The following is a 12,461-nucleotide window of genomic DNA, read 5'->3' on the forward strand; positions in this document are numbered from 1 at the left end:
CAAAAGAACACCAACTGCACAAATTGTTTGTCATGGGTGAATGGGTTGAGCAGGATGAGAATGTTTGGCTGCAGGAAATCAAACAACAAGCCACTGCCACAGAACTAGATACATGGCAGGACCAGGGTCCATTACACCAGGCACTCAATAAACTGTATATGGTCCCAAGGGTAAAAGAAGAGCAATGTAAAATGGCCAAAATAGCGGCATACCTGTACCTCGATATTGGAGTAATAAAGGAAAAATATACCGAAAACCTAGATCTGGAAAAAAGGCAAGTACAATCCCTAGAGAAAACCCAAACTGATTTGGACACTGCAGAGCAAAGGCTACAAAAGAGCCAAGATTCAGAGAAAGAAACCAGACAGTACCTGACAAAATAAAAGGAAGATCTGGATCTCCTGCAGCAAGAGAAGGTAAAGCAGGATACCAAATTACTGACACTGCAAAAAGAGTGCCAACAAAGGTTGGATTCTCTACAACAGAGCCAACAAAAGCTGGAGCAGCAACTGAATTTTAATAGAGCCTGCGCAGAGCAGGTAGTCACGTTACAGAACCATCTAGAATTCTTGAAAGAGGAGAATAATAAATTAATTACTAAAGATCTTGAATCCCAAACAGAGTTTGATGAGGAGCACCAGAAATGATGTGCCTTCAGAAAACAAAGGGATGACCTGGCCGCACATAGGGGTACTCTAATTCAGGAAAGGGAAGCCTTAGGCCAGGAAGTCAACCATTTAAAAACCAAGGTGGAAGAAAATCACCTGGCCCTTCAGGGACTGGGTGAACTCAAAATGGACTATGAAAAGCTGTTAGAGCATACCAGGAGGGTGGAAGATGATCTGGCAAAGAATAATCAGGCCAGTAAGGACCGAACTCAGGAGGTGAGTCTCCTGCAGCAAAAATTGGCCCAATACTCCCAAATCAGACAGGAAGCACAGAGAGACAATGAGGCTCTCTGTGTGAAAAATGACAGGCTCCATAGACAGATAGTCATGCAGGAACAACTAATAGAGACCAGTAAGGGCTTAATAGAAGAACAAAAGGGTCAGATTCTTGCATGCCATCAGGGAGTAGGGGCTGAGAGAGATGAGATCAGATGGAAGAGGGAAACCCCTGAGCATAACCTCAGGAATCCTGGCACCAGAGACTTTAATCTCTTCAATTCCATGGACTCTGCCACCCCCATGTCCACTGGCTCACACAAAGCAAGGGCCATGGGGATGGAAGACTTCAACCCAATGGTGAATATGGGGCTAATGAGTCAGCGCCTCCCGGAACCGGAAATGGATGGGCGGGCATCTGTGTATAGGTTCCCAAGTGCTAGGGCCATCTTCTCTGATCAGGGAGACTCCAGTGAGGGGAGAATCAGAGACATGGATCCTCAGAAATATAACTTACCAAGAGATCAGACAGTGACATTTGGTGGGGAATTCCGTGAGATCAGGCCCACTAAGAGCATACTAAAAACCTCTTCCCAGCTAGGACAGTAGGGGGGGGGCTACACAACCAATCCTGGGATCAAGGAAGAGTCAGAAGACTCTTCTGAGTGCCGCAGGTCTATAGAGACTAGGCCCCCACACTCTGCCAGCCATTCCCAAGCTCGCAGAATCCGGGAGAGTCTAGAAGACCAGATAGCCACCTCTGGTAGCAGTACCTCAGAGTCAGAGGATGAGTGGACCAGGGTGACAGGAACTAAAAAGGCTAACAAAGTTAAGAGGGCTTTACTCAAGGATCCCCTGAAACAAATAAAAGCTATTAGGAGCGTCATCACGCCCTACCACAAAAATGCCAAATATTCCGTTTGTAAGCACCTTGAATTATTTGAGCAGATGATGGAGACTTTCTATCTGAAGGACAGTCAAAGCTGTAATCAGTACGTAAAGTGGCTATTTTTTCCTGAGTACTCCAGCTTCTTTGCAGGGCTGGAGGATCAGAACCATTCCAGATGGTCCACCTATAGGGTGGCTATCCTGAAACATTTTTCCATTCATAGGAACCCTCAAGAGGCTCGCAAGGCAACCTACAACTTACAATGTGGGGAAGACCAGGCGCCACAAGAATTTGTTCAGGAATTGAAATGCGCCTTTGCGCAGACCACTAGAAGGGTGCACACTCATAGTAAGGAATTCGTGAACACCTTCTTTCATGCTCTCCGTAAGTGCATTATGACCCAGCTAGTGAGGGACTTTCAAGAGAAAAGATCACTGGACTGGGTCAGTCAACAAGCAACGCGCATCTATGAAGTACAGAATCTGTTGGAAAATAAAAAATTAGCAAAAGCCCCAAACCAACCAACACCCCTGCTGCTGCTAAGGTGGTGGAGGTGAAGGTTGCCCACATTTTAGATCTGGAGATGGGGGGCCTAAAAACCTTCCCACGCAGAATCCGACCAACCCCAAACCCAGAAGGCCCTCGGGCTAATCCCAAACAGGGAGCCAGGGAGGTAACCCCACAAATGGGACCCCTCACTCCCCTGTCTACATCAGCCCATGCTACAAGGAAAATAGACCCATCCTGGGCTATGTGTGGACTCCTCCAGCCCAAGGGGAGGAGGATCCAACCAGGCAGCTGCCAACCAAGGGAACTTCCCTCCTCACTTTACCCAGGAAGGCAGTAATCCCCCAAATACTGCACCAAATTTCTTTCCCTGGTACCTGCCAATCTTCAACCCCAAAAACAACCCTTCTTTCTTTCCCCACTTTCCTGAGCCCAGACAGCCCAATCTGGGAGAGGGGAGGCCAAGGGCGGAGGGGTACCCAAACTTTCCCAACCAGGGGTATTATGCGAGAAGGGATAGTTACCCTTCTCGGGATCAACCCAGGGTAGACTTGAGGACCCCGTACCAGCCAGAGCGGGTGTCCCAACTCCAACTAGAGGGCAAGGTCCAGAACATGGCACAGGATCTGGGTCGCATGCTGAGGGCTCAACAGAACCCTCAGATGAGAATGGCAGCTCAGAATTCCTCAAATACAGGGTCTGGTGCTCCAGAACAATGACGGGGGAAGAACCCCAACAATCCACCGGTTCCCAGGGTAGGAGGCACAAGGAGAAGGGGGGTGTAAAGCCTTAGAGTAAGCTTACTTCCCCACTTGTGAAAAACCCCTGGAAACCCAGGAACCGGAACCAAAATCTCCAGCCCCCGAAAGTCTGCAACTCAAGAAGCAGAGGGTGGGGAGGAGAAATAAAGAGCATAAAAAGACCCATTTTGTGGAGGAGGTGCAAATATTCCCGTTTGAAGGAGAGGGGTCCTCAGAGGATTCTGAGAAAAGGATCTTCTCCTTCAGTGATGGCGGAACTCCTCCCAAAGAAAAATGGGTCCTCAGAAATATAACTTACCAAGAGATCAGACAGTGAAATTTGGTGAGGAATTCCATGAGATCAGGCCCACTAAGAGCATACTAAAAATGGGTCCCAAAGAATCCACATCCAGACTGGGTAGATGTGGGGACTTAGCTAGCGCCGCCCATCATCCCATCCCAGAACCAACAGCATGAAAATCCCCTGGTTCAAACCCATCCTGGTGACTGCCTCCAAAAAGGGGGGGGGCAGCCCAGAATCAGAACCAGGAGAACCCAAAACTTCCCCCAATATCTAGCTGTCACCTTTTTCTTATAGGTTCCCAAGATCCCAAACAGAATCCTGCCCAAATCACCTCTCTGTCGGTATCCAAAACAAGGAAATTAACCCACCAGTTGGCCAAAAAATGTGCATTATCTATGCCCCCTTGAGGAAAAGGAGGGAAAATGTTATGCCCCGGTCCAAATACAGGGACAATGTACAATTTTGGCACTGGTGGACACTGGATCCCAAGCCACCCTTCTGTCAACCTTTAAACAGCTGAATTCGGGAAGGGGGGAGAAATACCAAATTCCTATCACCCCTTCTTCCTGGACAACTTCAGGACTTCGATGGGAAGGAAATTCCTGTCGAAGGGACTGCGGATTTAGACATTAAAATTGGGCGACACAAGGTGAAGCACCCGGTCATAGTTGTGACTCCAGAGGGCACACCTTGTTTACTAGGGAATGACATCCTGCGTAGATTCTCTCCCCTCATAGATTGTGTAAACAAGGTCCTCTGGACCCAGACTAACCGACGGATAAAATTAAAACAGAGTGTCAACTATGTTAGTTTAAATGGCAGATGCCACATGGTTGAACAAAAACCTGACCAAATAGAATTTCACTTCCAGAATAATCAAACCCCAGATGTGACTTTAATTGCAGTAGGACAACAAACTGGTGAGGGAGAGTCCTCTCTATTTCTGAAAATCAACCTTCCTTCCAGTCTAAGGTGGCATTCCATACTGGAAGGAAACACTCTGAAATTCTATACAAACCACAATCTGAAAATCCCTTTCCTATATTCCAAAAAGAACAGAAATCAGCTCAAAGCTTGGCTGATATTCAGAAAATTGGAGAACAGTTGTTCATCCCTATTCAGTTAAATGAGGGGAAGGACTCTGTTCTCGCCCGAGTATGTGTGAACAACAGTAAGAGCTTCATCAGCGAGGCCATGTTCCGCAAACTCCCAAAAGATCCAGCCATTCCCACATTTAAACTGTTAGACAAGGGAAATGGACCTGGAAACACCCAATTCCAAACATCTCCTGCCTAGCAGGTGTATACTCAAAATTTCCATAGGCAACAAGAGCATACTCCATAATTGTTGGGTCGTGTGAGATGTCCCTGCTGCATTTTATTTAGGTAGTGACTTCTCAATCGCTTTGCCATTAATTTGGACCTAATAAACTTCAGAGCCTGGTCCCGATTAGCGGTTAATGCCATGGACTTTGATGACCCAGAGAAAGCATTTCGGTCAGCTCAACTGCTGCCATATGCAGTTGAAATTCAGATTGGAGAGGAAGTCACCATCACAGAACAGACTCGACAATTCTCACTTGAAGTAAAAATTAAAAGAGGACAGAAACTGAGAAATCCTGACGCCTATGTCCATCTTAATGCTCATTTCCAACAGCAAGGGTTGGGGGTAAACATAGAACACAACGCCATTCCAATAGAGGTGGATAACAGTGACCTAAAGAGTACCACTCTGGGTGCAGGCACCATTATTGGAATGGCGGTTGATGACCGACATTTTATCCATAGATTTAGGTAACAAACTTTTAGGACCAATCTCCAAGGACTGTTTTGACAGTGATAGCGACGATGAAACAACACTAGACAGGATCTCCTTGGACTAACTAATTACAGCAGAAAGGTCATTGAGGACTACGCAGAGATCACAAGACCCCTGATCCATCTTTTGAAGAGGGGAGGGGTCAAGTGGGAGTGGGGTCCAGAACAAGCCGAGGCAGTAAGACAACTCAAAAGAAGCCTCTCACAAGCGCCTTGCCTATCTTAAACTGTCAAAAACAAGGAGTTCTTCTTGGAGACAGGGTTCTCAAATACATCCTTGACTGCAGTATTATATCAAAAGCATGACAAGGTCAATAAAGTAATCTCCTATGCGAGTAAGACTTTATCCTCTGCGGAGGAAAAATTCAACGATTGTGAGAAGGCACTCCTGGCAACGGTGTGCGCATTGAAGAATTAAGGCCCGTTTATCCAGGGGGAACACATCATAGTGGAGACTCCACACCAACCTTTGCAATATCTTCAAAGTGACAGAATCCGGGCCGGAAATGTGAGTAATTCCCGAATTACTTCCTGGATTCTGTCAATGCAAGGCTTTCCTGTGGAGGACAGATATGGCCAAAACAAGAAGAGTCCCGTCGCGCAAGATCTGGCTGACTTGCATGATTGTGCCAGAGAAAACTGTCTCGAGGATGAAAGTCTTAAAATCAAGGACAACATGGAGGCATACCTTAATTCCCCACACAAAGTCTATGAAGAAGACCCGTGTGAGGGAATGCCCATTGTCTATGTAGATGGGTGCTCCTACCATGTTGACAACAACGGGGAAAAGGAACTTGTGGCCGGCGTAGGGAATGATGCCCCAGAACCCTCCGCTGCGTGCATGATCGGTCCCCGAAGTAGGCAAGTGGCAGAGTTGATGGCAGAGTCTCACTGCTGTCCAACACCAACTCCACGAACTGGTCATCATCACAGACTCAGATTATGTACGGAACGGGTTTGTGGAGCACCTCGTTAACTGGAAAATCAGAGGCATGCTATGTGCTAATGTTAAACCATTGAAACATGGAAAATGAATACAAAATATTGATGATCTGGTCACCTTGAATGGGATGACCATCTACTGGAAAAAGATCAAGGGTCATTCTAAAGTAGAGGGACCAGACAAAACTGGAAATGACCTAGCTGATCAGCTGGCCAAAACCGGAGCCATCCAAGGGGATCTACTTGAGATCGAGTGCCTGTGTGGGGAAATCCAGGTCACTGCTATCACTAGGTCCCAGACAAATGCTCACAATGAACTCTCAACTGCACAATGGATAAAGGAGACCCCAGATGCTGATTTGATTACGGCTCAAAAACGGGGATCCAATAATTGGTAAGTTTTATCAACACATTGAGGACCCTGAGAACTTTCCCCTGATGGATACCGATTACATAGGGAAAGAGGACCTCAGAGTGTTGATGAAATCTCCAAAAATGTTTCAAATCCAAGACGGTTTACTGGTAAGGAGATCCATAACTGGCCGTGACCAGTGGGTGGTCCCCACCTCATTCTGAAGCCATGATGCGGCCACAGCCGTTCATCGGGGGTTTCATACGACACTAGAAATCTTGCGAGAGGTTGCACACTGGCCACACATGGGGCAGGACCTCGACCAATACTTGAAGGGGTGTCTTGTGTGTGTACAATTTCAGCCAACATCACTCGCACACCGTGCTCCCCTCCAAATGAGGGGGATGACACTGCCTTGGTCAGATTTCGGGCCCGTGATTCGCTCCTCTAGTGGGAACAAGTACATGTTCACCATAACATGCTTGTTCACAAAATGGGTGGAATGTCTACCGGCCCTAAATTGCAAAGGCAGAAACAACAGCTGCCCTGATGATCAATCACATCTTCTCACGTTTTGGACTACCCCAAAGGATTGAGTCAGACGGAGGTAGCCACTTCACTAGCGAAGTGATGACAAAGATGTGGGAGATACTTGGGGTCAAAAGGAAACTACACATTGCCTACCGGCTAGCCTCTAGTGGTGGAGTTGAGAGATACACCAAGACTATTGTGACCATATTAAAAAAGTTTGTGGCAGATTCTGGGCCAAGTTGGGACATTCGATTACCTCTTGTCCTGATGGCCATCAGATCTACCCCTTCTTCTGCAACAAAAATGTCTCAGTTTGAGCTGATGACTGGACGAAGGAAGGTGCTCTACAGAACCCAAGAGCAGACCTTGATAAATACCTCCACAACTCATGAGTATGTTGAGAATCTTAGAAAACACCTTCAACATGCTTTTGCCTATGCTCAGCGGAATCTAGAAAGATCTGCAGACAGTATGAAGACCCACTATGACCTTAAGACAACTAAAAAAGAATATCAAGTAGGAGACCGGGTCTACTTGTACAATTTCCAAAGGAACCAAGCTAAACAGCGCAAATTTCTCCCAAGTTGGCGGGGTCCTTTTGAAATTGTAGACAGAATCTTACCAGTCACCTACAGAATCCGCATCCCCAAGGGCAGTTTGGCAGAAGGGGAAGATAAATGGGTCCACATCAACCAGCTGAAGAGTTGCCATCCCAGGTATAACTTGCAGCAAATCGAGGAGCCAACCGGAAACCCAGAGGGGGAAATTCCGGCCCCCTAGAAGAATCCACCTGTTAAAACCATTCAAACTGTTAAAACCATTAGTAAATACAGGCAGGGAATATTGTAAATTGTATTCAATGTATGCGTCTGCCCCACTTCATGAATAGTAGTGGGGAAATTTCCATAGCCATGCTCTGTTCCGTCTCATAGCATTGGAACCAAGAATATCTAAGTACCAAGGAGGAACACTCTGGGACCGGGAGGAAAGACCCAAGGAGCACGGAGTATCGCTCCATACTCCCAACCAGAACCGGCGAGGGGAGCGTGTCACCTCCAGCACTGATGGGAGAAGCAGATGACTTTCTCCACCTTGACCAAAGAAAGAAAGAACATCCCAATCTCCCGACTTCCCTTTGACGGACGGTCAAATTCAAATCATGAGGGGGGCTCTGTGGGATGTTTTGACCCACTTTTGCTCTGCCATGCGGAACCATTGTAAAATGGCCGCAAAACCCTTGTGCGCACCAAAACCTCTGAAAATCGCGCTTTGCAAAGCAGAAAAAGATGGCTTCCCAATCTCCCATGCATTTTGTCAGTGGTGGAACAGAGATCTCACTCCTGAAACATGTCACTGGGCTCCACACCATGTGAAAATGGAGTACAGAAGAAAAAAGCAGTGCTTTGCTAAAGGAAACCCCAAGATCTTGCTTTAAATCACTGTTTCTTTGTTGCTGAAACTTCAGAATGCGGGTACCAAACACCATCAAACATCCAAAATTCTTGCTGGGTGCTACAATTCACTTAGGGTAAGAAATCATTATGAACTTCCAATGTCCTGAAAAGCTGAAAGCATCAAGGGATTTCCACAGCAAAAGTGGCCTGTCTGTGAGTCTGTCAAAATCTGGGTGCAGTACCCTGGGCCACCTTAATGACAGCTGTCAGTAGCCTGCCTGATTAAATTTTAAACATGTATAAACTGAAGTCAAATGTTTTCAGTCGAAGAGGCCTGTTGTTGAGAGTAACCCATCTTGTAATTGTTTTGATTCAATGGTTTAAGTTTGGTTTAAGTACATCACCCCATTGGTGATTATTGTGTACCCATTAAAACATAGTGTGATTAAATTATAATCACACTATGACCGGGGTGTGGGGTTCCAGGAGAGGGGCATGATATGAGTGGTATATCTTTCAGAATAAAGAACATTTAGACAAAAATAAATAAGGATTTCAGTTGTGCATTACACGCCAGGCATTGACTTGGGTGTGTGCTGGATTGAAATCACTTACATTGTCGTGGCTGTTGCTAGTGGTAACGTGTTGTTGTGGTGGCTGTGACTAGGGGTCACGTGTGGTTGTGGTGGCGGTGACTAAGTGTCACGTGTGGTTGTGGTGGCTGTGACCAGGTGTCACGCGTTGTTGGTGGTTGTGACTAGTAGTCAAGTCGTGGTGTGGCATCAGCGTAAGGGAATTGGTTGTTTTATGTTGGGGACCTTTGTGCCTTTTTAGTGTCCCAGAATGGTTGAACTGGGTATCATGTCAGGTTGTTGTGCTTGTTGTTGCCCTGGTCAGGGTTGGTCAGGGTTGGTTTGTGCTTGGGCATGACAGGCTCGAGGCCCCGGGGGGCAGCTCGGGGCATAAGGATGTTAGTGCACTGTGGGTTCTGGAAGTTAGTTGTAGCTGTCATTTGACTGGATAGTGGATGTGGCAGGTCCAGTTCTGAGGGGCAGCTCAGGACCGGTGGATGTTCGTTTTATTATTTTTCAACCTCTCTGGTTGGTGCATGGTTGGTTATGAGTTTGTTAGTGGGTATTTGGTACGGATTTGAGTAGGGCTTTCCTTTGTACCTGTTATTGGGCCTCACTTGGGGCAGTTTCCTTTGATTTTTGCATGGGTTGATGCTTTTTGGTATTGTTGTTGGTTTGAGTTTAGTTGGGTTGCCTTGTGTGGAGTGGCTCTGTTGTCTTTAGGGTGTCGGCCATTTGTTTGGTAGATGTTGTGGGCGTACCTGTCGATTGCGTGGTGGCCACACGTTGTGGGCAGGTGCGGTGGTTGTGGAAGTATTTTCCATTTTGGGTTGTAGACGTTCCCATTTTGTTGGTTATTACCGATGGAGGTTTTAGAATTGCCTAACGGGGAGGAGTGTTATGTGGAGTTATCAAGTAGGTGTGATTGGGTATCTATTTTTAAGGTATCTATTTTTACGGTTCTTACAGGGAGAGAAGTGTTGTGATGTACACTTGTTCCATGGGTGAGAGCTGTTGGAATGTTGAGAGCGTGATTGATGTATGAGGGTTCTGAAGGAGCCGTTAGAGAGATAGTGGGAGAGATCCATACTGGCTGGAGTGGACACTGGTGTTTCTTACACAAAGCTGACATGATAATGGTAATAAAGGCTCATGAACGTACTTAACCTGAGAGCACATCCTTCATTACCACACCCACGTTTTGTTCACAGATCAGGTGTACGAGAATTACCTCTCCCATAATGCCCCTGTTGGGTTAAAGGAAAACCCGGCTGCCCCAAGATAGCACAACCATTTCCACAAGGACAGGAAAGCTGCGGTTGACTGGACCAAGACACAGTGGTTGTCTTGAAAACTCAGGAAGACACCACAGGAAACCCACAACCCGTGTCCATAAGAGAGCAGACATTGTAACCCCTCTCCCCCAATAATAACAAAGGAAAAGAATGGACATTACAGCTTATCTCTTGCTCTCCAAAGCAGCTGTTAATAATAATCCGACCTTCATAAACGGTAGAAGGTCAACAGTAGCTTCAGGGGGAGAGGCTCTTTAAGAAGCAGACAGGGAGTGAGCGCTTCACCCAAACAGAAAAAGCCAGCGCAAACCACTGAGAACCAAGAGGACTGCTCCTCCTCATAAAACATCTGTCTCATTGAGCCTACCCCAGAGAACCTGCAAGAAGGAAGCTGCAGCCACTAATCAGAAATCACGTTTTATCTTTTCTGACCTAGTTTAGCCAAAATGCCCTCACATTCCTTCAAAATTAGCATGTTGTTCAACCCAGTCCCACCATTAACTTGTGCGGCTAAACCCAAAGCAGTTAAGCTTGTTGCTTGAACTAAATCCTCCACTTTACCTCCAAAGTTATAATTTAGTGTTGCAAGACAAATGGCAGTCAGTCTGTTACGGGCCAAAAAAAGTCACGGTAACGGAATTGCCACCACCTTTTTCCTGCACCGCCAAACTTGTAATGAGGCCATATACTTTTAAAGACCATTGATTGTACATTCCTTTGTTTTGCACTGAAGTACTTTTGCTGTTTGGGTTGCTACTGTTATCATATTTACCCACTTCTTAAGAGTATAGCCTGCCCTTGGCCCAGGTTACCACACAAAAGGCAAAGAAGGTATATCTCTTGACTGGGAGTTTTCCCCTTTAGGATTTGGATCACTGTTGCTTTGTAGTTGTCTGAGAGCTGAGTTGGTGGTTTAACCACTATTTATCCTTGTACTCCTGCAGGGCATTCATCATTTCGTCACAATCACCTCTGCATCCAGGTCACTGTTGTCATAATATGGAGAGACCATCTGACCTAGTGTGAATCACTTATTTTCTGTCACTTGTTCACCTGACCCAGGGGCTCAAATGGCATACTGTCCCTTCCTGGGGGGATTAGGGGTTTGCTTGTTAATGCTGAGTCCAGTTCTACAGCGCTCACTCCTCAGGTATTCCTGCCAGTGGAGATCCCGGGCTGCTAGGAACTTCACTGCCACCTGCGGCTGCAGCAAAAGATTCCTGCCAGCTGTTATAATCTATGCTTATGAGCATAGTCTCATAACTAGGCTTGTGGAATGAGGAGGGTGTCATCATGTGGAATGTGGAGGTTCAGCAGTTCTACTATTGACGGTTGGCTTGTCAGTGAGCAAAGGTGTTGATGGGGTGTGGGGCTGTCCCAGTGTTTTCTCCCTTATACAAGTATCCCGTGTTTCCCCTACAATCCTCATGTTTGATGGAAGAGCTGGACCTGGACATTAAAGACTCGTTATAACTAACCTTGAGTACTGGGAAACCTTCTTTCCTACACTGGCGACGAGAATGGGATTGTGAGGAGAGACCGTTGCTGCTGGGGGGGTGCAGCCCTGTGCCACAGGAGAACACTGCCCCCAGAGGAAGCCCTGCACCCCGAGCGGATTCGTTTATGCTGGTACCTCTGTCTATCTTGCAGGCTCTGTGCTGGGAGCGCTGCCTGGGACTGAGCAGAGAAGCGAGTGCCAGTTTAGCTGCTGTCGGCTCTCGCCCGGAGGTTTGTGCCCGTGGTTGCAGCTCTTTGGACTCTTGGCAGGACTTGTTGGCGGTGTGGTCCCGTCAGTTGTCATGAAGGAGCGGTTGGGAAATAGGAGCGTAGTGCCAGCCAGGCTCCGAAGTTGATTCCAGCGGCTGATTGGAACGAGCGCTGAGGAGACGGCACATGGCTGGCCCCGGGCATGGAGAAGAGGAGCAGGTCCGGGTGTCTGTCTGACAAGCGGCAGTTGTGCGTGCCAGGCTTCTCCTCTGGACTGACTTTTGCGCCCAAGAATACGGACGTGAGCCATCATGGGAGCTCCACGGAGGAGGTCTCAGCAACGTTCGGCAGCGTTGTTGACAGGTCGAAGGCTAGAGGAACAATGATGACGTCGTCCCCGCCTCTCACTAAGCTGGCCAATCACCGCCAAGGCCGTTGGTGTTCCTGTGGGTCGTGTCCCGCCCACGTCAGCGTTGAAGTGAACGCTAAGTTTCGTTGTTTGTTTCCGTAGTTTGCGTGGGATGAAC

The sequence above is a fragment of the Ambystoma mexicanum genome, chromosome 6p, assembly GCF_040938575.1.
Source record: "Ambystoma mexicanum isolate Mex_15411 chromosome 6p, UKY_AmexF1_1, whole genome shotgun sequence".
In the NCBI taxonomy this organism is placed as follows: Eukaryota; Metazoa; Chordata; class Amphibia; order Caudata; family Ambystomatidae; genus Ambystoma; species Ambystoma mexicanum.